Source organism: Gallus gallus, chromosome 1, assembly GCF_016699485.2.
Source record: "Gallus gallus isolate bGalGal1 chromosome 1, bGalGal1.mat.broiler.GRCg7b, whole genome shotgun sequence".
In the NCBI taxonomy this organism is placed as follows: Eukaryota; Metazoa; Chordata; class Aves; order Galliformes; family Phasianidae; genus Gallus; species Gallus gallus.
In genome coordinates, this window is record NC_052532.1 from 22302960 (window position 1) to 22325682 (window position 22723).

The 22723-nt window shown below is 42.1% G+C and overlaps 1 protein-coding gene and 1 pseudogene across 1 annotated transcript in view; both read right to left on the reverse strand.

The window, feature by feature from the left end:
• The window catches only part of SPAM1 (sperm adhesion molecule 1), a 40110-nt gene extending 38925 nt beyond the window's left edge, over positions 1–1185 (reverse strand). The window contains exon 1 of the mRNA XM_046899872.1: positions 1135–1185. The gene's annotated coding sequence lies outside the window, so the exon portion shown is untranslated. The remainder of the gene's footprint in view (positions 1–1134) is intronic.
• Positions 9561–21170, reverse strand: HYAL4 (hyaluronoglucosaminidase 2; annotated as a pseudogene).

Sequence of the window (22723 nt, forward strand, 5' to 3'; positions counted from 1 at the left end):
TAGCTCCTCATTTGCCTCATCTGGGGCTGCTGATGAAATTGTTTACCAGCACCCATGTCTTCACACCATGTCCAGCCCCTATGGGACTGCATCCTCCAGTCAGGGCGTAACCCACGCTAGGGTCACAGCAGCTTCTATCTGTCCATTTGTCATGGAGCTGCTGGACCTTGCAGCTCCCTGACACTCTCATCTTGGGCTTTCTATTCTGAGCAACTACGGCCAACATCACATTATATGTACAAGGAATAAAAGCTCTTGATTTTTCCCATCACCATAATGTTTCAGCAAAATTACTTATTTTATGTCATTACATAAAGATTCACTAAGCTTAAACACAGTTGGCCTAGGTTTAGGTCTCTGCTCCCAGACAAGATCAGCAAACTAAACTTTCAGATGAATTGCCTGCAATATGAGGCTACTGAATAAAATGAGATACAGTTGATGTTTATCAAGATTAGCTGGCTCTTACTCAGATGTCCGGGAAGTATAATCTAAGGACACAGAAAATGATTATCTGCAGGCCAGATATATGAGAATTCTAGAGAACCCCACCAATTATTGACTGAGAAATAGGTCTCCAAGTAACCAGGTGGCAAAAGAAGACAGGTTGTGATAAGAAATTATCAGGAAATGCTGACGCGCGGTAGGACTGTAGCGGCCTAGAGCTAGGAGATACCTGAGCAAAGGATTTTAGGAGTTATGTAACATCTGCATGCTAGATATAAGCACCTTATCTCATTATGGTTGTTACCACTGCACTTATTAATGAACCTAGCAAAACAAACCATCTTGATGAATGTTGCAACCCCTGAGAACACAGCAATTTCTTGACTAAACATAAATTTATGCAGACTGGGCTCCAAAAACCAATGAATCAAAAACTATCAACAGTGGAAACAGTTGTTAAAAAAAAAAAAAAAAAAAAAAAGCCACGGTGAAGATCCAGTTGTATATTTATAGACATGTAGGTATTGCCCAATTCTATCTCAGGTATCCCCATGGGGTTGGCAGGTATGACTCAGGATGTCTAGGAGTCCCACCTCCCTCTGAGGCAGCACCCTTAGCTCAGGAATTACCCAGCTCAAACAGTAGCAGGCTTAAACCAAAACAGGCAAATTTATGCAGAGACTTTACCTGGTTCTGATGAGATCTGCTGCTAACAAGGCTGTGCAGGAAAGAGCTACCAGAACTACCTGTTCCCAAGTTACCTTACATTTATACTGACTGGCTGAAGTCCAGTTCTCCACGTCCTTCCCTGAGTGGCACAGAGTGAAGTTTGTGGCACACCACTTATGCCCACATTCACTTGTTACAGCATGTACTCTTTAGCAGGACAAACAAAGCAATCCCAGCCTCCTCCGAGCATTTGCAATCAGGAGTAGGTGAGAGCCCTTAATAGGCAGACAGAAGCACTCAGCAGTTTGTAGAAACTCCAGTCCGTAGTCAGGGATGTAAAGAAAATGAAAACTGGAAAACTGCAAGCTTTTGAAATGCAGGTGTGAATATGAAGTCTGAAGGACAGCCTGAGGCTTGGTGTGAGTCTGTTCATACTTTTTACGGGACTTCTCTTGAACTAGTGCGCTAGGCCTCCGTTTTCAAGTTAAGTCATATCTCCCTGAGAAACAATACCACATAAGAGCAGGCTGTGGGGATGCTCTGGCAACCCAAGGTAATTTGTGAAAACCCTGCTCTTATGCTGCTGCAGACCCAGGTCTTTTGTTGTTGTTTTTGTTGGTGTGTTTTTGAGGGGAGGCCTCATGGCAGCTGCAGCTCCTCACAGAGTAGAGGTGCAGTGCTGAGCTCTGCTCTCTGTGACAGCAACAGGGCCTGAGGGCATGGAGCTGCGTCGGGGGAGGGGCAGGTTGGGGGTTAGGAAAAGGTTCTTCACCAGAAATTGGTCAGGAACAGGAATAGTCTCCTCAGGGCAGTGGTCTTGGTACCAAACTGCTGGAATTCAAGAATCAGTTGGACAGTGCTCTTAGATAAATGGTTTAATGGTTAGCTTGCCCTGTGTGGAGCCAGGAGTTGGACTGGATGATCCTCATGGGTCCCTTTCTACTCAGGAGATTCTGTGATTACTTTGGGACACACCAAAAGAAGTGGGGCAAAGCTGCTAACGATCTGTGGAAGAACCCATCCTCGAGACAAGGAGGTGCCCACCTCTGTTGTTGTGAGTGGGCCGTGTTTCTGATTCCCTCTCCCCAAATTGCAAGCTCATTGCTCAGATGAGTTCAGTGTGTGATCCCTGTTGGTGTGCAATATGGGACCACCGCAGTCACCCAGCACCATCGCGCCAGCTTCCCAGGCTCCTGCCCCCTGCCCCACAGCTGGGAAGATGTTCAGAGCCAACCAAAAAGCTAAGCACTGGAAGCCAGCAAGCAAGAGTTGATGTTACTAGGGCAAATACTGTTGGGGAAAAAAAAAAAAACAAAAACAAACAAACAAAATTTTTTTTTTTTTTTAAGTTTTGAACTGCATTGCATGAAAATGTGCTGAAAAGTAGTCTGGAATAAGGAAAGGCAATGTCACTCTTCTTTTTTCTTTCAGTTACCAGAAAGATTTACCTTAGTTTGAAGTGATCCTTTCCAAGGAGATACTATTAAAAAGTCACAACTTCCATTATCTTTGGTCATTTCTGTACTATCAAAGCTTCTGCTGAACAAAGAAAAGATCAGAAAGGTTATCTGTCCATGTTCTTCCATGCAATGAATTGATCAGGGCTAAAAAATCTATTTGAGAAATTAGTTGATCAAATTCCTCTAGGCAGATTTCAATAAATATGTGTTTCTGTTCATGACCCTTTTTTCTCTGTTTCCAATTAATATTTTAATGAGTGCATTTTCTTCAAAGAGCCTCTTGAGGAAACAGCAAATTTTATTTCAGTTGATAGAAAATCTCTAAAAAATAAATTTTATATATTTCCATTAACACTTGCCTTGGAGCTTGGTTGAAATAATTTGATTGATCTGGTCAGAGAGATCGAGTCACTCAGAAAACCTAATAAAATTGTGAATATTATTCATTAACCTACCCTGGAAAGGGCCGAATATAGGCATGTAATGATTTTGACATAAAATTCAGGTACTGCATTATATTCAACAAGTAGGCAAACCATGTAAATAAAGCACTATAAAGAACTTTCTTTTCATAGGCATAGTTCCTTTATGTTGGTTTCTGTGTATGCAGTATCATTTTCAGCAAGAAGACAGTTCTCACATTGCTTATGTTGCTATAGCTCAAGTTTTCAGACAGTGAACTAAATAAACTTTAACCAGGCACTCCATGAGAGGTTCACAGCTCTTCTCCCAGTGTTGTCATATGCCCAAAGGCATTTGTCTGGAGAGACTTTGGTCCCACTGCTGAGTACTGGGCTATACAAGAGCAGCACTGGTGACTGTGAGCACTGAGAAACTGAGTCATGTCACCAATTCTGGTCACTTTACAACGTTTTGAGAGATGTTTTTTTAATTTGTTTTCTTCTTTCTTTCTAGATCTTGAGCCCAGTTTTGAGGCTTGTTTTCCATGGGCTCAGGAGTTAGTAATTTAGGAGGTTCCTATTCAGAAACTCAAACTGGGAGTGGACTGATGAGGAGAACTGGAAATGCTGCTCTAGGCCAGCTAAAGGTATTCATCTAAAATGTCTAGGAGAGGAGTGGATGAGGGTACACGTAAACAGGGGTACTGAGAGTCCTGAGGCATGCAGTACTACCTCATCAGCAGTGCTAATCACTGCCTTTACTGCTCTGCCTTCAAATCCCCTCACAGCATCCAATGCCACCTCTACAAAGCTGTGTTGTAAACATGTTCCTCCAAAACTCTGGTATCTGCCAAGATCGCACAAGAATAGTCACACTAATGGTTCATTATAAAGCTCTAATATGTATTTGATGACAACACTTTTTCTGCAATGTCCATTGGTGTTTTAATAGCCTTAATAATAGCACATAGTAGTGGCATTACTACTTGCCTGTGTAACACCCACCTTCACTATGTTATGCCAGCAATAACTAATGAACGCACATTTTAGGAAATTCATCCACCTAGGTATCGCTTCTCAGAGTAGGGTTTTAACCCCAGGGAAAAGAGATGTGAGTTCAGGGTAGGTAAGAGATTTGATGTTCTTTTGGAGTCATATATCAGCTTCCAGATTGTGCTGATGCAGAAAGCAGCTTAAAAAAAATATAGTTCCACCTGGGCTATTCCTGTGCCTGCTGCTCCAGACTCAGCCAAGAACAGAAGACTTGCTGCACAAGCCAAGCTGCCAAGAGGTAGGAATCCAAGATACAGAGATACCAGAGTGGTATCTCTCAGATGGTCTTCTCTATCCATCCTGCAAATGTCTGTGAAAGTGATTAGCAAGAACAGATGAACAATGTTACTGGGTCACTATATCACTTTTGGAGTGTCTAATGAGAGCAGCTTGCCAGCAGCCTCATATATTCAAGCACTAGGGAATGCTGGAAACCAGGCCTAAGATTATTTTAAGTCTTATGTTTTGCCTTCAGTGATCTGCTTTATACAAAATACCATAGGCCTAATGAATCAAGTTGGCAAGATAAAACTGTAGTACAACAGACAGCAGAAAGAAGATGAAAGCCAAATTCTACATCTTCCTACTGCGGTCAGCCCTGACCCTTGTACAAATGCAATAAGGCTATTGCTCAAAAGATAGTCATCAGCACCTCTGATAGGAGCTCATATTCCAGTAATACTGTGGAATCCCAGTTAGAGCAGATATTGTCCAGTCTTTCACTGAGCACTTGATTCAGATTCAGCATTAGTTTTCAGTTTACTTAAATCATAGGACATTCAGCCTGGCCTTGAACACCTCCAGGGACAGTGTATCTACTATATCTCTGGGCATACTGTTCCAGTGCCTCACCACCATCTAAGTGAAAAATTTCTTCCTAACATCTAACTGAAATTTCCTCTCTTCTAGTTTAAAGCCATTCCCCCTTGTTCTATCACTGTTAGACCACGTAAAAAATTGGTTGCACTCCTGCCTACATGCTTCATTCAAGTACTGGAAGACCACAGTGAGGTCTCTCGGGAACTTTCTCCAAGATGAACAAGACCAACTCCCTCAACCTTTTTTCATAGGAGAGGTGCTCCAGCCCTCTGATCATCTTCATAGCTCTCCTCTGGACCAACTCCAACAGCTCCATAGCTTTACTGTGCTGGGACCCCTAGCCTGTACACAGTACTCCAGGTGGGTTCTCAGGAGGGCAGAGCAGAGGGAGACAATCTCCTCTCTCTTCCTTCTGACGACCCTTCTTTTCATGCAGCCCAGCATGTTGTTGGCCTTCTGGGCTTAAGGGCACACTGCTGGTTCACATGCAGCTTTTCACCCACCAGGACCCCCAGGTCCATTTCCACAGGACTGTTTTCAAGGAGTTCTTCTCCCAGTCTGTATATATATCTGGCATTCCCTCAACCGAAGTACAACAATGGGCCTTGTTGAGAACATCGTTAGGTTCTCATGGGCCCACATTTCAAGCCTGTCCAGGTCTGTCTGGATGGCGTCACTTCCTTCTATTTTGTCAACTGTACCACCCAGCTTGGTGTCATCAGCAAACTTATTGAGGGTATTTGCTATATGCTTGGTCCACACATTGAGCATCAGTGCCACTGTGTCCTACATAGATGGTCTTTCACTGTCACCACGCTTCTTCTTGTTTAGAAGTCTGGTTAAAGGTAGAGAGCTTGTGTTAGTTTAAAGCACTCTGTTGAGTAGCAACTCCAAGGATGACAGTCATCCTGGCCTCTTTGACTCTGTATTGATAGTTAATCCTTTGCCCTTCCCTACTCATCTGCTGAGAGAAATGATCCCAGCACCCAAATCTCATATGGCTATATTTGCATTTTTCCCTTTTTCATGTTTTTCCTGGTTCCTTCTCCCCTGACCCAAAATGTATGTTGAGGCCACAGCAGGTGTTTTCAGCAGAACCTGTAAACACTAACTGGGCAGCCACTAAAACCATTGAGGTGATTTTCTTGGCAAAATTTCCTCTGGAAAAGCCGAATACTATTTTTCACATACCAATTGAAAGTTTTTCCTCTTGATTGACAATTAGCCTGTTCTGAAACACTAACAGTCGGATTCCTAGCTATTGTAAATCAAAGAAATCCCATTGAAGTCTCTGATTTATTTTCCAGATGGTTTAAAAATTCAGCAGGAGCTATAAAATGCTAATGTTATACATCAAATAACAGGCTAAAACTCACAAGTGCAGCATATCTTCTATAATGCTCTTTGACACTAAGTATTCCTTATGGTTCTGACAAATACAAGTGCTAGAGAGACATTCTGATTTTTTTTTCAAAAAAATAAAAAATAAAAAAGAAAGAAAGAAAAAGAGGGAGATCTGATCAACATAACTTTTAACGATACAAGTCAAAACATGGAACCAAATTTTACATTTTGAGCCTTTGCTATCTTTTACAGAAGTGTGTTAGTTACCATAATAAATCAAATTTCAGTTTTAAGAGTCCCGTACTTTTCTTACATGAAAGTTTGACACTGCTGTCATGGTGACTGGAAAGATTTTGCCAGCTTTCAGTGGGAGTGGACTGCATCCATTGTGAAGCTCAACTCCCCAGCAGGTACAGATATTGTGTATGTGCAAGCTGCATGATATATTTCTATTCCATTTCTCTTCTCGAAACATTCAGCACGTTGCCATCCCAGACAAGAATTCAAGCGGTGAATGAAGGCAAGGGAAGCTCCATATTCTGCGTTTTCTCTGGTAGCAGACAAAGACATTGTCTTAGGAGATAAACAATCATTGCATGCACTTATTTCATAACTTCTGAGAAATCTAATGTCAGATTTACCTCTGAAATCTACTTGTTTTAGGAAACATGTAAATCATGTAATTCTGCAGTTTTTCCTATGCTTCCTTAGTTGCCTAACTAAGCAAAACTGTTTCAGGGCTGTACTTCAGGGTACACATTCTACTTCTGAACATCAGTACAGCCATACTAAGTTTCTTCTACCTGCTTCACCTTGTGGAAGTGAGTCACTGCTACCAAAGTCATCATATCAATATATCAATATCATATCAATATCATATCAAGATAAGAACATAATCTATGTTATTTGAAGAGGTGATATTTCATTTTACCAGCCAGAAACTTTCATAGGACTCATGCAGATACTCACATGGATCTTACGAGAGATGTCCCTGCCCTCGGAGTGGGGGGGTGGACAAGATGGCCATTACAGTTCCCTTCCAACCTAAACCATTCTGTGATTCTGCAAGGGCAAGAGCAGGCTGTGAATGGCACTCGGCCTTGATAAAAGAAAACATGCCATTCATGTTTTCTTTTATCTTCCACTTATTTAAAATACAACAAAAATCTTTTTTTTTCTTTTTTTTACTTTTTTTTTTTTAATCCTGTCTTTTAAACTAAGAACTTTTCCTTCATCACTGAGCAGCCATTCCTCTTCTCACTCCCTGGGATAAACAAGCACGCGTCCTACTTCTCTTAACACAGATTGTTCTGACAGTTACAGCATCAACTAGGAAAGTCTTTACCTTCCATTCTGTGATCATTTCCATGGCCTATGCCTGAAGATCTGGAAAAAGGTTAGGCTTTTATTTTCTGGATAGCTCTGTAAGACTTACCTCAGATTGCCCATGCAGTAGGAAAATACAGAACTGCTCCAGCCCTAAACAAATCTGAAGAGAGCTAATGCTTAAGCCTTCAGCAGCCACGTGCAGTGAGGGTTAAAGGAAGAGCTACGTTTTCCACAGTCACATTGAAAGTGCAACTGCTGCCATTCCCATCAGATTTCACTGTAATTTTGTCTGTCTGCCGAGAGAGAATCTGTAAAATCCACAGATTTCAGGAAGAATTAATAAGTTGCTTGTTTCCAAGATCTGCTATTTACACAAACTCCTAGCAGAACCTAGATTCAATGAAATCGTTAGCACATGGAGTTTTGCTATCCTTGGAATAGTAGAGCCTTGACTTTCTGTGCAAGAGGCTTAACTTAACTGAACAATAACATTTGTTTTTGTTGCTCAGGATGAAGGATCAGAAACGTGGTGTTTTGATGGGTTGTTCGTAAGTCCTAGGTAAGAACTTGAATCTTAATCTCCTGGCATGTGTGTTAATAAGTGATTACCAGCTGATTCATATTATATTTCTCTTTTCCCACCCTCTCGAAACAGCTGCAGAAATCCTCAAAAATCAGAAGAACAGAAGTCTATGACAATAGTTAATAAGTCACTTCGAAACACTGAGGAATTCACATATAGCTGAGACTTGGTTTTCTGCAGGGAGACAGTACGGTGTACTATGTGAAAACTCATCAGAGTAAGCAATCCCATTAAGTTCACACTGCAAAGGAAGGCCACAGTACTTCTGAAACTGCTACAGCTTTGAATCCTTTTTCTTTCTTTCTTTCTTTTTTCTTTTTTAATTATAACTGGTCCTGTTTTCAGAAGGCCCTGCTTTAGAGTGGGAGCTCAGCAGAGAATTCAGCTGCTAAGGAAATGGCAGGTTAGGGCAAAAGGTGAGTTAGGATTAAAATGTAACTCCGTAGTTTTCTTAAAATGATATTCTTTAGACTTCCAGCAGTCAAGAACAAAGTGAAAGTATATGCAGAAAGATACAGCACGTCTGTAGTTTGCTCCCTTATTCTCAAGACAATAACTATGGCGATTAAATTATTCAGTGTAAACATAAAATAATCTGTCATAACTGAGAGTACTAAAGCTCAGATAGGTAAGTAAGCTTTAATCCCCTCTACATTAAAGTACTAATAATAGAAAGAAACATCTAACTGATTAAATGTTTTTAGTAATTCTATTCCCATCAGTTTCAATACAAAATACAATTAAAAATGAATGTGTATTGCAATCTGTACAGTGCTTAAAATGCTGTATTTGATTATTCTATTGCTATAAATGTAACCGTCATTTCTGGGAGCAAAGAACCTGAATTATGCCAAGGCAAATCTATTTTGCACTTGACTTTCAATCTGATATGCAGCAAGGTCCCAGTTTGGGATTAAGATCAACATCCAGGCATCTGGAACAGGTTCAAAGATAAAGAAAAATCCCTATCTGTAAGATCAAGCAGCAGAAATGGGCAAGAAGGTGCAGCATTACCCTTCAGCTGCCTCCAGGCTAATGGGAGGAAAATAGCTTAGTACTGAATAAATTAGTGTGGTTGGCACAATGGCTGCCTACACCACATCAGAATTTCTGATTAAATTTTTAACATTAACTTAAACTTGCTGCTGTTTGGATCTTTTCCTTCAGATCAGAATTTCTGATGTAATTTGAAATGCCTACTTAACCTTGCTGTTACTTGGATCTGTTCCTCATAACTGGCTACACATGCAGATGGGGTTTGCCTGATTGGATCTAGATGAAGGAACAAGACCATGAATTTTACAGCCTCTTCACCGTATGACTGTAATCAGGTGCCAGCTTCAAACATCTGTCCTTTTCCAAGGCAACACTAAATGAAAGCAAAAAGAGAAGATATCTTTATTGACATAAAGCCAGTGGGAAATGTGATACAGTTTTTTAATACTAGACGTTACTACAAATGGAGCATCCAAATTACCTGAAATTCAGAATCAGCACCAGATTTCCCATTTCATAGTGATGCATGGAACAGCCTAGGAGGGTCATCAGCAGCTGATAATGTCAAAGCAGTACGTTCTGTTCTCATTCACAATTACAGTATCGTTTCAATGAAGGCAGTTGCCTCTGCCAGAAGATAAGATGTACTGAAAATTGTACACTGTTTCAATTGTTAGTGAGACACATGCAGATTTTAGCTGACTGTTAAATGGTTGTTAATCTTTTGGTTAGTTGAAAGAACATGTTATTCTCATACCTTATACCAACAAGTATTGTTGAATATAAAATCACAGAGAGCATTTTGTAGTTATCATAAATGCTTAGTAGCCTATCAAAATCTTTAACAATTAAGTTATTTTAGATGCTTATTAGATATTTTTTGCATTTAGGCTTACAGGGACATATTTAAAATTTGTTTTTGCTTGTAATGTGTGCTTTCACCTATCTAATTTACTATGTGGATATTTCAGCATGGAAGAGGCACCCATCAAGGTCTCAAGAGTCTTGCAGTGTAATTCCCTGGTAGACACCCAGCTCAGTGCAAGGCTATAGAAACCAAAGGAAGCTTAAAGTTGATTTCATATAGCTTTGGCTCAGACTATCAGCTTTCCTCTGATCTTAATTCTTTATATTATTATTTTCATGTGCTACTACTAAGAGATGTTTAACCTCACAAAACATCAAAGAATCACAAATCAGACTGTAATAAAAGAAGGCATATTTGTTATACTTAAAGCATCCATTCTTGTGAATATACAGAGATTAGTAAATTTTGTCACTATCATTTAATGAGTAAAATAATATAAATCGATCTCTAATTATCTCCAGAGAAGAAGCCTACAGCTGCAATAATTTTAGTTTTGTTACCGGTTGCTGCATTATGTTCTACATATCATGTGTAACAGTTTTAACTAGGCTGCTGATGAGAGCCAAGGCACAGATTCTCAGGGCTGTTTAGGTTCCTAATTTCTGCAACAATCTATGAAGTAATTCAGTCACTACAGCTCTTGGTTTTGGCATGCCTAAACCTGAAGAGCATTGACACCAGAGAGGAACTCACAATCCGAAGCTTAAGTAGTTTCACTTTTTATTGGATGCTCTATGACAGTTAAGTCCCAGGGCAGAAAATTGCAATACTAGCACATCACTGGAGCACTGTGATACACAGGCCATAGGAATAACAAAGAAAAAAAAAAGTAGAAATCCAAAAAGTTATAAAACTGAAATCATAAACATTTCTTACAGGAGGAGAGAGGTGGTCTGATCTTAGAGAAGCAGGTAATAGGAATTGATACCTCTTCTCACATAACCTGAATCTCAAAAGGAGAGGGATGCTAGCAGAAGAGTCATAAGCTGGTTCAGTTATTCCAATGAGAACAGGTTCAGCATGTATGTAGGGTAACGTGCTCTGGTTTGGAAAATACCTCATCATTGTACCATCCTGCAGGTGACAGGTGATCACACCACGCATCTCCAATACTTTATGCTCACAAAATCGTCTGTGCTTCCTATACCCTTTATGCAAAGAAAGAGAAATCGGAACTTGATGGATACTTCTCAAACAGCTGAAAGCCTGACTTCGTTGTAGTGGTCTGTGCTTTGCTGATTTCCTTCCAGGGCTCAGGGAAACTTGGATTTTCAGGTCTTCCTCTGGCTGTTGGAAAACAAAACAAAACAAAACAAAAACCTCAGTCACAGAATCATAGAATGGCTTGAGTTGGAAGGGACCTTAAAGATCACCCAATTCCAGCGTCTCTGCCATGGGCAGGTAACTGCTTAAAGAGGAAATAGGGCTCAACAACCTTCTCAGTGAAGAAATTTTTCCTGATCCCCTGCCTGCCCCTCCCCTGACACAGCTCCATGCCGTTCCCTCAGGCTCTGTCCCTCAAAAATTCCACAATAATCAGCACTTTAATTTTAACAAACTGCATTTTTCTGAAAAAGTCATTCCATCAAAAAAAAAAAAAAGCCAATCAGAATATTTCTACTTTTCTTCACTATCAGAAAAGTACTTTTGAAAACATTTACTTTCTGAAAGATAAAGTCTGAATTTCATTTATGTATTTCTTCTTTTAAAGAACAATCATTCTAAACTCAATTTTTTTCTCAGTGATCGGTTCTGTTCTAGTCACAGTCCCCCTCAATTTGAGAGGAATTGAAAATATTTCATTCTGCAAAGGTATTCTGTCCAAAAAAAAAAGAAAGTTTTTCTCACTCACCTTCAAATGCTCTCTTAACATAGCATTTATTCACCTTACAATCATTTGTTTGAAATAGCTATTATGACAATAACTCACCAAGGTTAGATATGAGGATAACAGCATATGTTTGAAGAATTAAAAGCTGCTAAGAGTTGCAAAACCTTGCACACAGCATACAAATGTCTCTGCCTTTATTTCCACATAATCATTTGATCTTTCTGTTCTCACAATGAGTCCTTGGTCCTTTAAGGCTTCTATCTCTTACGATTCAAACATAGATATTATAAAATCATAGAATCCTTTGAGTTGGTGGAGATCCTTAAAGGTCATCTAGTCCAACTCCCCTGCAATGAACAGGGACACCTAGAGCTAGATCAGGTTGCTCAGAGCTTGGTCCAGCCTTACCCTGAATGTCTTAAAGGACAGGGCATCCACCACCTCTCTGAGCAGCCTATTCCAGTGCCTCACCACCCTTATTGTATCTTCCTTACATCCAATCTAAATCTCCCCCCTTTTAGTTTGAAACCATTTCCTTGTCCTGTCACAGCAGACCCTTCTTTCTTACAGCCTTCATTTAGTTGCTGAAAGGCCACTCTCAGGTCTCCCAGAGGCTTCTCTTCTCCAGACCGAACAGCCCCAGCTCTCTCAGCCTGTCCTCATAGGAGAGGTGTTCCATCACTTGGATCATTTTTGTGGCCCTCCTCTGGACACACTCCAACAGATCCATGTCTCTCCTGTATTCAGGACTCCACAGCTGGATGCAGTACTCCAGCTGAGGCTTCACAGTGCAGAGTAGAGGGGCAGGATCACCTCCCTCACCCTGCTAGCCACACTTGATGTAGTCCAGGATGCAGTTGGCATTCTGGGCTGTGAGAGCACACTGCTGGCTCAGTTTGTAGTCCACCAGTACCCCCAGGTCCTTTTTGGCAGGGCTGTGCTCTATCCTTACACCCCTCAGTTTGTACTGACAGCAGGGGTTGCCGGGATCCAGATACAGACCTTGCACTTGGATTTGTTGAACCTCATGATCTTCTCATGAGCCCACTGCTCCAGCCTGTCTAGATCTCTCTGGATGGCATCCCATCCCCCAGGTGTGTTAGCTGCACCCCACAGCTTGGTATCATCCACAAACTTGCTGAGAGTGTACTCAATCCCACTGTCAATGTAATTGATGAAGATGTTAAAGAGCACTGGTCCCAAGACAGACCCATTTGGGACACGACTTGTCACTAATCTCTGTCTGGACATTTAGCCATTAACCCCTCTCTGGGTACACACTTGCAACTACTTCCTCATTAGGGCTCTTCCAAATCTTTGAACACTTCATCCATTGCCTGAGAGCTACTGCACACGTCATCTGCTGCTGTGGTATTGGTAACATAGGGCCCAACTTCAGAATCAATGAATTTTTGTACTTTTGTGCAGTTGCTCTGTAAATGGTAAAAGTAAATATTTTTTTTCTGGTATGAAACTGAACAGTCTATTTTTGTTTCTAATTCAGTCTGAAAAATACACGATATGTAAGTAGCCCACGTTAATGGACTTATTCAGGATAACTTACATGCATCTGATTTAAAGAATTGCTAGATTTTACACAGAAAATATTACCAGCCTAGTGGAAGTGCAGGGCTGCAAAGGGCTTTATCAATTTGGATCCCCCAGAATCACAGAATCACAGAATGGCCTGGGTTGGAAGGGACCTCAAGGATCAACAAGCTCCAACCCCCCTGCCAGGCAGGGCCATCTACCTCCCCATTTACTAGACCAGGTTGCCCAGGGCCCCATCCAACCTGGCCTTGAACACCTCCAGGGATGGGGCATCCACAGCCTCTCTGGGCAGCCCGTTCCAGAACCTCACCACTCTCCTGGTAAAGAACTTCCCTCTAACATCCAATCTAAATCTTCCCTCTTTCAACTTAAAACCATTCCCCCTTGTCCTGCTGTTATCTACCCTTTCAAAGAGTTTACTCCCTTCCTGTTTATAGGCCCCCTTCAGGTACTGAAAGGCTGCAATAAGGTCACCCCGCAGCCTTCTCTTCTCCAGGCTGAACAAGCCCAGCTCCCTCAGCCTGTCCTCATAGGGGAGGTGCTCCAGCCCCCTGATCATTTTTGTGGCCCTCCTCTGGACCCTCTCCAACAGCTCTCTGTCTTTCTTGTACTGGGGGCTCCATACCTGGACACAGTACTCCAGATGGGGCCTCACAGCAGCAGAGTAAAGAGGGACAATCACCTCCCTGTCCCTGCTGGCCACCCCTCTCATGAGCCCAGGACACCATTTGCTTTCTGAGCTGCAAGAGCACACTGCTGGTTCATGTTAAGTTTATCATCCATCAGGACCCCCAGGTCCTTCTCTGCAGAGCTGCTCTCAAGGACTGCTCCTTCCAGTCTGTATAGATGCCTGAGGTTCCTCCGGCCCAAGTGCAAAACCCTACACTTTGCTGTGTTGAACCTCATTAGGTTCACCCAGACCCACCTTTCAAGTCTGTCAAGGTCCCTCTGAATGGCATCCCTTCCTTCCTCCGTGTCAACCGCACCACTCAGCTTGGTGTCATCAGCAAATTTGCTGAGGGTCCACTCGATGCCATCATCGATGTCATTGATAAAGATGTTAAAGAGCACTGGTCCCAAGACAGACCCCTGGGGGACTCCCCCAGAAAACAACCCAGCCTGTAGAACCAGAATGAAATCATGATATATGCTAGAAAGGCAGGTGATTGCTGCCAGGCTGTGTGGCAAGAGCCTGGGGGGTCTGGAGATGATGAAGATACTCAGGAGCTTGCCTATGTCATTTGACCCAGCTGGAAGGAAGTTCAGCCCTCCTATTTACATTGAGTCTGATGGAACCCAGGCCGAATACTCACAAGGGTTTGGAAGAGCAATTGAATTTGCTGAGGATAACTGAACACTTACCTTCAGCCATCCATTCTAATGCTGGCTGGGTTTTCTTCACTATCTGCCAGCAGAAAATTGGCCCAGAACACCTACTTCGCACAGCTGTGAGAACACATTCTTTTCTTTAGACAAAAATCTGATATATGATTGTCTGAAAGCTCCAGGACATGTTGGTATCTCAGACATCAATCTCTAAGTTTACTGTGTCTAGGTCTGATATAATCTAATACAAAGCATCTCCACCTAATCTCAGCAGCCTTCTTCATTTCAGTTGCCCACAGAAACACAAATAGAATTCTATAATCAGACATCTTGCTGGTCACTGCTGTTATACCTAAGTGATGGGCCAGTCAGGCTCCAGCTGATTTTCTGGTGTTTTGTCCAACTGGAAAGGAATCTGACCAGGATGATAAATACTGTCTTACTGAATGTCTATTATTAGCTGCTGGCTTCTTTCCTTACCATGGATTGCTTGGTTTTGCTACACACAACTATGCTGGCCAGGAAGAACTGCATGTTTCATTGTCATCCTTACTGGGAGACAACAAAGACAGATTAAGCAGTCAGTTCTGCTGGCACTGAACTGATGCACTTAGTGTCTATTTAATAGGATAAAATGAGGATCTTACACATTGCATTTAATTCAGGCACAGGCTTACCTTACAAAGTTAAATTCATCTCTGTCCAAATAACAATACCTGCAGCTCCCAAGGCAGCACTTTCTCCAATAGTGTTAATAAGATCTTGCTACAGTGTAAAGAGATCACCGTCAGGCTAACTCAGCATTTCACAGCCTTTCTAAAGCAATCCCATGCTTATTTATGCATCAGTCCACTGTACTGCATTTTCTGAGGAAAAACTCAGCACTGGTGAGGCCGCACCTTGAGTACTGTGTCCAGTTTTGGGCCCCTCACTGCAAGAAAGACATCAAGGCCCTGGAGCGTGTCCAGAGGAGGGCAACAAAGCTGGTGAGGGGTCTGGAGCACAGGCCTTATGAGGAGTGGCTGAAGGAGCTGGGATTGTTCAGTCTAGAGAAGAGGAGGCTCATGGGAGACCTTATTGTTCTCTGTAACTACCTGAAGGGAGGTTGTAGTGAGCTGGGGGTCAGCCCCTTCTCTCCTGTGACTAGTGATAGGACTAGAGGGAATGGCTTCAAGTTGCACCAGGGGAGGTTCAGGCTGAATGTTAGGAAATACTACTTCTCTGAAAGGGTGGTCAGGCACTGGAATGGGCTGCGCAGAGAGGTGGTGGAGTCACCAACCATGGAGGTGTTCAAGGAACGTTTGGACATTGTGTTGAAGGACATGGTTTAGTGAGAGCCATTGGTGATGGTTGGACTGGGTGATCCTGTGGGTCTTTTCCAACTTTGGTGATTCTATGATTCTATGATTCTATGGTTCTTTTCATATTGGTTCTTATAAACTATTTTTTTTATTGTGGATCAAGACTTGCTGTCTAGAGTACAGAGATTATTAAATATAAGTTGATTCTTGCAAACAGTTACAGCCTAAAATGTTGGTAATAAGCAAGTGAATAAACACTGGGAAAAGAGCGCATTTTAATTCACTTTGATGCAAAATGTAATTGTAATTCTTTGACATCTCATTATTACTAAAAACAACTAAAATCTTTTAATTAAAGTGGTATTCTTAACATGAGAATTCCCAGAAGCACTCCATCAATTCTGTTTTTGCTGATAAGGAGAAGGAGGGAGCCATTCTGCTATGTCAATCAGCTGTTTTCCAGTCCCACTCCAATTTGAAAGTTGTGATTACAAAGGCATGCACTGTTCATAGCTCATAGAAGCTCACAGCTTCTTACAAAAAATCTTAGAAAACGTTACTCTAAAAAGGCATACACTACAGGAGGGGGAATGCTGGCACTGTGCAAAATTAAATGAAAGAGGAAATGCAGCACTTGGAAAATCTTAATAATTTCAATTTGAGTTTTCATGCTCTTTAGATGTTTGTTTCAAAAAGATGTCTTTCACTGTGCCTTTTACTTAAATTTCAGTCTCTAAGAGAAGAGCATGTGGTGCATGGATCTTTATCCCCAGGTTGACCAGTGATTAAGGATCAGCAACAACACTGTGCCACAAGCACTGAAGATGAAAGACCGTTGATATGCAAGTGAATCCCTAGATGCCACTACAGTTTTAAGGGAGACTGGGGACCACGTCACATCAGGAATCAAAGTAGAAAAGCTTCACAGGAATTGGCTGCTGAAGGGGGAAAAAAATGGCAGAAACTGGGCATAAATGAGTTAAACAGCCACCTGTGGCAGTTCTTGACACCCTTGCAAAGCTAAGTTCTTGACATCTTGCAAAGCTAAGGATGGGTGAGCTGTATAAAACCACCAAAGCAAGTATCTTGATCCTTCAAGTCTAGCTAGGAGCCAGATGAGCAAGTAAATCTAGCTTTGCAGCACACCTCATCCTGAGCAATCCACATCCGTCAGAGTTAGGTCAAGAAGGTAGATAGGTATTAGAAAGGAAACTCCCTAACTCAAAAGAATTGCCCAAAGAAAAGACAACATAGACAGCCAGAGGTACACAATAGTGTTTTCCATCATCACTCTGTTTTGTCCAGATGTGTATTACATTGTTTCCATAGTCTGCCACTTGATTCAGCTTTTGTACTCAGTAAATCAATAATACAACCTGTGGATGACCACAGAATGTATATTAATGGCAGGTTTTGCTTTTCTTCCCCAGCCCTATTCAGATATACAATGCCCTACCTTTGTTTTGAGATCCTTTCCCATTTCTCCCATCCCCAACAGATAACAAGGACATTGCCTCACAACACACAAAGAGGCCCAAAGGCACGCCTTCAGCAAAGGAAAGGCACCTGCATTCCAACTGAAGTGTAGCAAGTGATGGCAATGTTAGAGGAGTAGTGAGACCTAATAGAGGGAGTAAATTCTCTTTCCCAGTTTAGCTGCTACGTACTTTGGCTGAAAAGCTGAAATGGCCTTTAAAAAGTGATTACGGCTCATTTACTAAACTCTAAAATACACAATTTGAGACCTGTGGGTATAGCAGGAGAATGAAGCCAGGGTTGTAACAAAGGGTTATGCTGCTTTTTCACACAAAATCTGTTGTCTTCAAGGAATTTTGAGAGGATGTCCACAATTAAGTAAAGAAGAACTATGTTAAAGCATTGGTCTTGAAAATATTTGTGTGTATTTGAGCTGATGTGAGCAGTACTCATTGCTTCTGGTGCACTATTTTTCTACCCCAAGGTAGGAATGAAAATAGATGACATGTTTTTGAGATGGAGCAATACAGGAAGGTTCCTGGTTTCAATATCTAGCCTGAGCAATTTTCTAAATTGTAACAGTGAGCAGGTTACTAACATCTTTTCCTCAGTTTCTTTTCTATAAAAGGGCAGCTATCTGGGGATTAGTTACTGATTGCATACCTGAGCAGAAGAAAGTACATCAGAGAGGATTAATGTATTAACTTCCTCCTGCATACTACATCAGATTGGTGAAATCCTTTTAATCCATTCAAATGCATGTTTGAGTATAGTATAGTGATGAACTAAAGCGAAAAAAAAAAAAAAGTATTTTAGACTGCATTTTTTCTTCAAAACTTTGAGCTCTTTAAGCATGGAGACAACTAGCAGAGTTGGCTCAAGATGGAGGTTTTCCATCTTAATGTACCATCTGCAAGAATGGTTAGAACGTAAATGAAGCCCACAGTGTTCCAGCAAGAGCTTACATCAAACAGAAATAGTAAAGGTTTTTCTCTATAACCTAGACAACTATGCACAAATATGGAGAAGGAGTAACCTTAGGATGTCATGGAGAAAATCCTTATGGATTCATCAGCTCTAAGCTGAGAAAAGTGCAGAAAGATTTTACTGTTTCCAAGGCATTTATTAATGCCAGTGAAAGATAAGGATGCACTCCTATCCCAGAGCCAGGAAAGTTTATTCTCCTCAAAACTTCACTCTATGGGCAGGAACCAGTACAGTTCTGGTCACAGAAATTGTAATTGTGATGGTCAGGGTATAAATAATATCCCCACAAGCCCTTTGACTTGTTTTCTGTTCCTAATGCAATTGTTTCCCCATAAAAGGTTTTGCACTTTCTTCAGAGGAAAGTCTGGCTAAATGTTCAACATCAGCTGCTGAAATGTTCTCTTCCATGTCAGAAATTAATTTTCTTCACTTTTTCCTGTAAACACCTTCTGCATCCCAGTTGCAGGCCCACAGAGGTCTCCAGTGCTCCCAGTCCATGGCTACTGATCCATAGAAGTTCTTAGCTGGGATGTCATAGTTAATGTCACAGCTGGCTTTCTCCAGATGTTTGAAAACAGAAGATCCGTGGTAGGCCACCATTAACAGGGATTTCCTGTGATGCATGCCAGGGATATAACCAAGCTCATTAAAATAAAACTTGTTAACGTTCTGCCCTCTTGCTTTAGCTAATATGCTCCCAGTTATATGAAACATTTTCAGGTTCAGCACTAGGTTGTATCTCAGGGTGCACAAGCCTTTCAGTGTGTTCTGGGCAGCCATCAAATGTTTCTTCTGCAGAACCGGTGCTCAGATTGGTTTCACAGCAAGAGAAGTCCAGATGAGTGTTACGCACCCTCATGGCAGGAGCTGAAATGTGAATGATGCTTGATAGGATCCCATTTTCAGGCAGTACTTTATGACTTAAAAGACAACATTACACAGATCTTATAGTTTGTAAAACATAACAGAAGAGGCATCAATACTTACTCCATATATAGCTGTGTCTACCATGCTAACAAACATTGAATAAACAAACCAGGCACAAGCTAATTCAAACAAAGGGATAGATTTTCAAGTGTAGTACCTCAGAATAAGTCTGTGCATCAGCTTGTCTCATCAGTTTAGATCTTATTGGAATCACTAAGGATCACCATCACTCCTGTGGGCCCCAGGGTGTTTTAGTGGCTGGGGCTGTTATAGTTGAAACGATGGATAAATAAATGGTTTCTTATCCTTTAAGCTCACTAAGTAATAAAGGCAACTATAAAATCAAACCTTAGCTTCTATCACCATCTTCATAGCTTTGTGAGTGCCCCTGACCTGCCTAGTACAATGTCAGCCAGAGATACTCCAAATAGCTCTAAATAAGCATACGTATTTCACTGTCACTGTGCAGTACCATAAAGGGATACAAGTTCAGACCCCTGACAGCAATAAAGCAGATCCATGAAAGCTTGCTCTGAGCTATTTATTAGCCTGGCTGCACTATCACATTGAGCTAGTGCCTTCCAGACCAGCTGTGATAGCTCTGCACAGCACTGCATTGTGCAATGTGGACTTTGATGCCAAAGCTTGAGACCACTTTCATGAGGAGAATCATTAGTCACGCGGTCACTGCTTTTTATGTGTGTGGTAGTCAAGAAAGAAACCAGGCAAAGAGCAAAATATGTATATATAAGAAGGATGGAGGGAAAGAGAACAAGTGAGAGAAAGAGGGAGAACAATGGAGAACCCAAACAACCCACCAGAAATAAATAAATAAATAAATAAATAATCAGCATCTGATTATTGGTATGCCTGGACTCAGTTAGATCAGTAAGCCTAAGTTTAATACACAAGAGTATAAAAAACACAAAGAGCTTACAGTGTTTGGTACGTCCGTACAGTAATAGACTGTTAAGCTGTAATAGTGTTTTTGTGTCTATTCTCTGTGATGATCATTTACTCACACAGTAAATGACTTCTGCTGTAAAGACATGTCCCAGGTACAATGAGAGGATGAGCCTCTCTGTGAGGCTAGCACTGCCACAGCTTCCTCTGCTTTGCTTTCTCATCAGAACAGATGTCACCTTCTTGCTCTTATGCACTCTCCAACCTCATGCTTCCTCTGTGCTTAAAACCCTGAGGACATCCCACATAGCCATACAGCCAAGTATCAGAGATGATCATGGGTTTGCATTTGAGTCCCACCTCTTCCTCTTTCCTTGCCTATCTGTTCATTTCTTCTGGGACTGTGACTCACTGGAGGTGAAGATCACGGGTTTCACATGGGCAGCCAGATGGTTATGTGTACTAATGGGAACAGGAAGTGCATTCCTACCAGGTACATGTTATCCTTTCTTTATCTCAAACCAGAAAATCAGTCAGATATATCTGTGTACTTGGGGTACTTTTATGGACCTCTCCTCACTCCTATTTCCTTGCTATTTTAGGATAGGGCTAGCACAACTTAATTTCAGGTACCTGCAAAAAAAAAAAAAGCATCAACATCTAAGGCAACCTAGGTACTTTTAATATGCCAAGGATGGTTTGAGGACAGTCAGCTGATGTCCTAGATATGCCTGTTCCTTCTGTTCCTTCTGCTGAATATGCAGGCATTCACCAGGACCAACATGGAGCAGAATTCAGCATTTCATTAAAGAAATCCCACCTCTTGAGATTTGCAGTGCACTTAGTGAAGAGAAGGCCCAGGTGTTCAAAGCAACTATTCATGTATCCACAAGCGGCATATTGGCATTAATGGGCCTTTTGGAAAATGGCTTTAATGAAAATTAGCCTAATTTGCAGAGTATCTCTCTGAAAGCATATACCGTGCCACAGAACCATACTTGGCAGAGCCACTCAGGGACTCCCAACAGCAGAGGTCAAACTTAATTTTTTTCTCCAGAAGGATGAACAGCAAAAGCTGGAAGATGATGTTGTTGTTCTTGCAAGGAGACAGCCAGCAGAACGACCAGCCTTACAGCCTGCCTTGCTGCCCTAGAAAAATGGAGAGAAGGGACAGGGTACTCCTGCCAGCACAGCAGCTCTGCCCCGTACCCCAGCCTCTGTCTGGGAACAGCAAGTGCTTCTGGCCTTCCAGGAGCACTGCCAGGAGGGAAGCTGCAGCAGTATTGCCCAGCGGGGCCTAGTTTGCTCTGCTGTGCCTCCAAGCAGCTAGGAAAGGCAGGGAAGCCTTCAGGTCTCCACAGAGCCCATCTCCTGCCCTCTGTGAGCAGAGACCTTCCTGCTCAGCACCATCACTGAGCACCGCGCTTGGATTTCACAGAGAATCAGAGCTGCAAGAAAATCCTGCCAGAGGGCAGCAAAACCCTACAATTATTTGTTCTTGAATCGCAGCATGCAGTTTTGAACTGCAGTATTAAGTCTGCCCTGTGAGTGCTGTGCCACCTCCTGCCCCTCAGCTCCCAGGATGCATCCCAGGTTTCAGTGAGGCCTTCCCACACAGGGCCTGTGCGCTTTGATTTTCGCAGGCAAAGTCACAGCAAGCAGAAGAAACATCTGCCGTGGGGGACTTTAACGGAAAGATATTTGTGGCTGCTGCATTGTTAAGGAGGAAGCCATTGCCATTTCATATTCCTGTGTGAGCACATGGTAGGCTTCTGACCCCATACTGCTGGCAGCATTCAGCCACCACAGACACACACACACTCCAGAGGGGACAGGCGCTCCAGTCACTGTTTTCAGCATGTAGGAAGGAAGCCCCATGCCCAGGATCTTCTCAGCATTTCTCCCTTCATCCAGGCTTTTCAGATCTGCTTTTACGTGTCCAGAATGACATCACACACTGAAACATTCTTCTGTATCTATCCTAACTGACAAAAAGCAGGATGAGTGTACCCAATTATACCCCTTCTGCTGATATTTTCTTCTGTAAACTATGCCAGTACAGAGGCCGCCCATCCTGGTGTCCAGCTGTGTGCCCAGTGAGCAGCCACTCCCAGCAGAGAGCAGAAAGTGGGAGATATATGTTTTTGTTGGACAGCACGCAGCTCTTGCTAGGACTAGTGAAACTGCCTTAAAATAGATGGTTCAGAACTGGATGGTGTATGAATCCTTCCTTGTTTTTTGGCTTGATTTCTGAGGCATTTCTTGCGATAAGAATCTGACTTAGATGAGAGATGGGTGTTGCCGTGTGGCAATCAACATCACTGCGTGGACAATTTTACGTTTGAAAGCACCTTCCTCCAAAGCTGCTTGCCTCTGGAAGAGAGTGCTCAGGAGTGGTTACTGGCAGAAGATGTGGCCTGTGACTAAATAGCCCCAGCTTGGTATAGGAAAA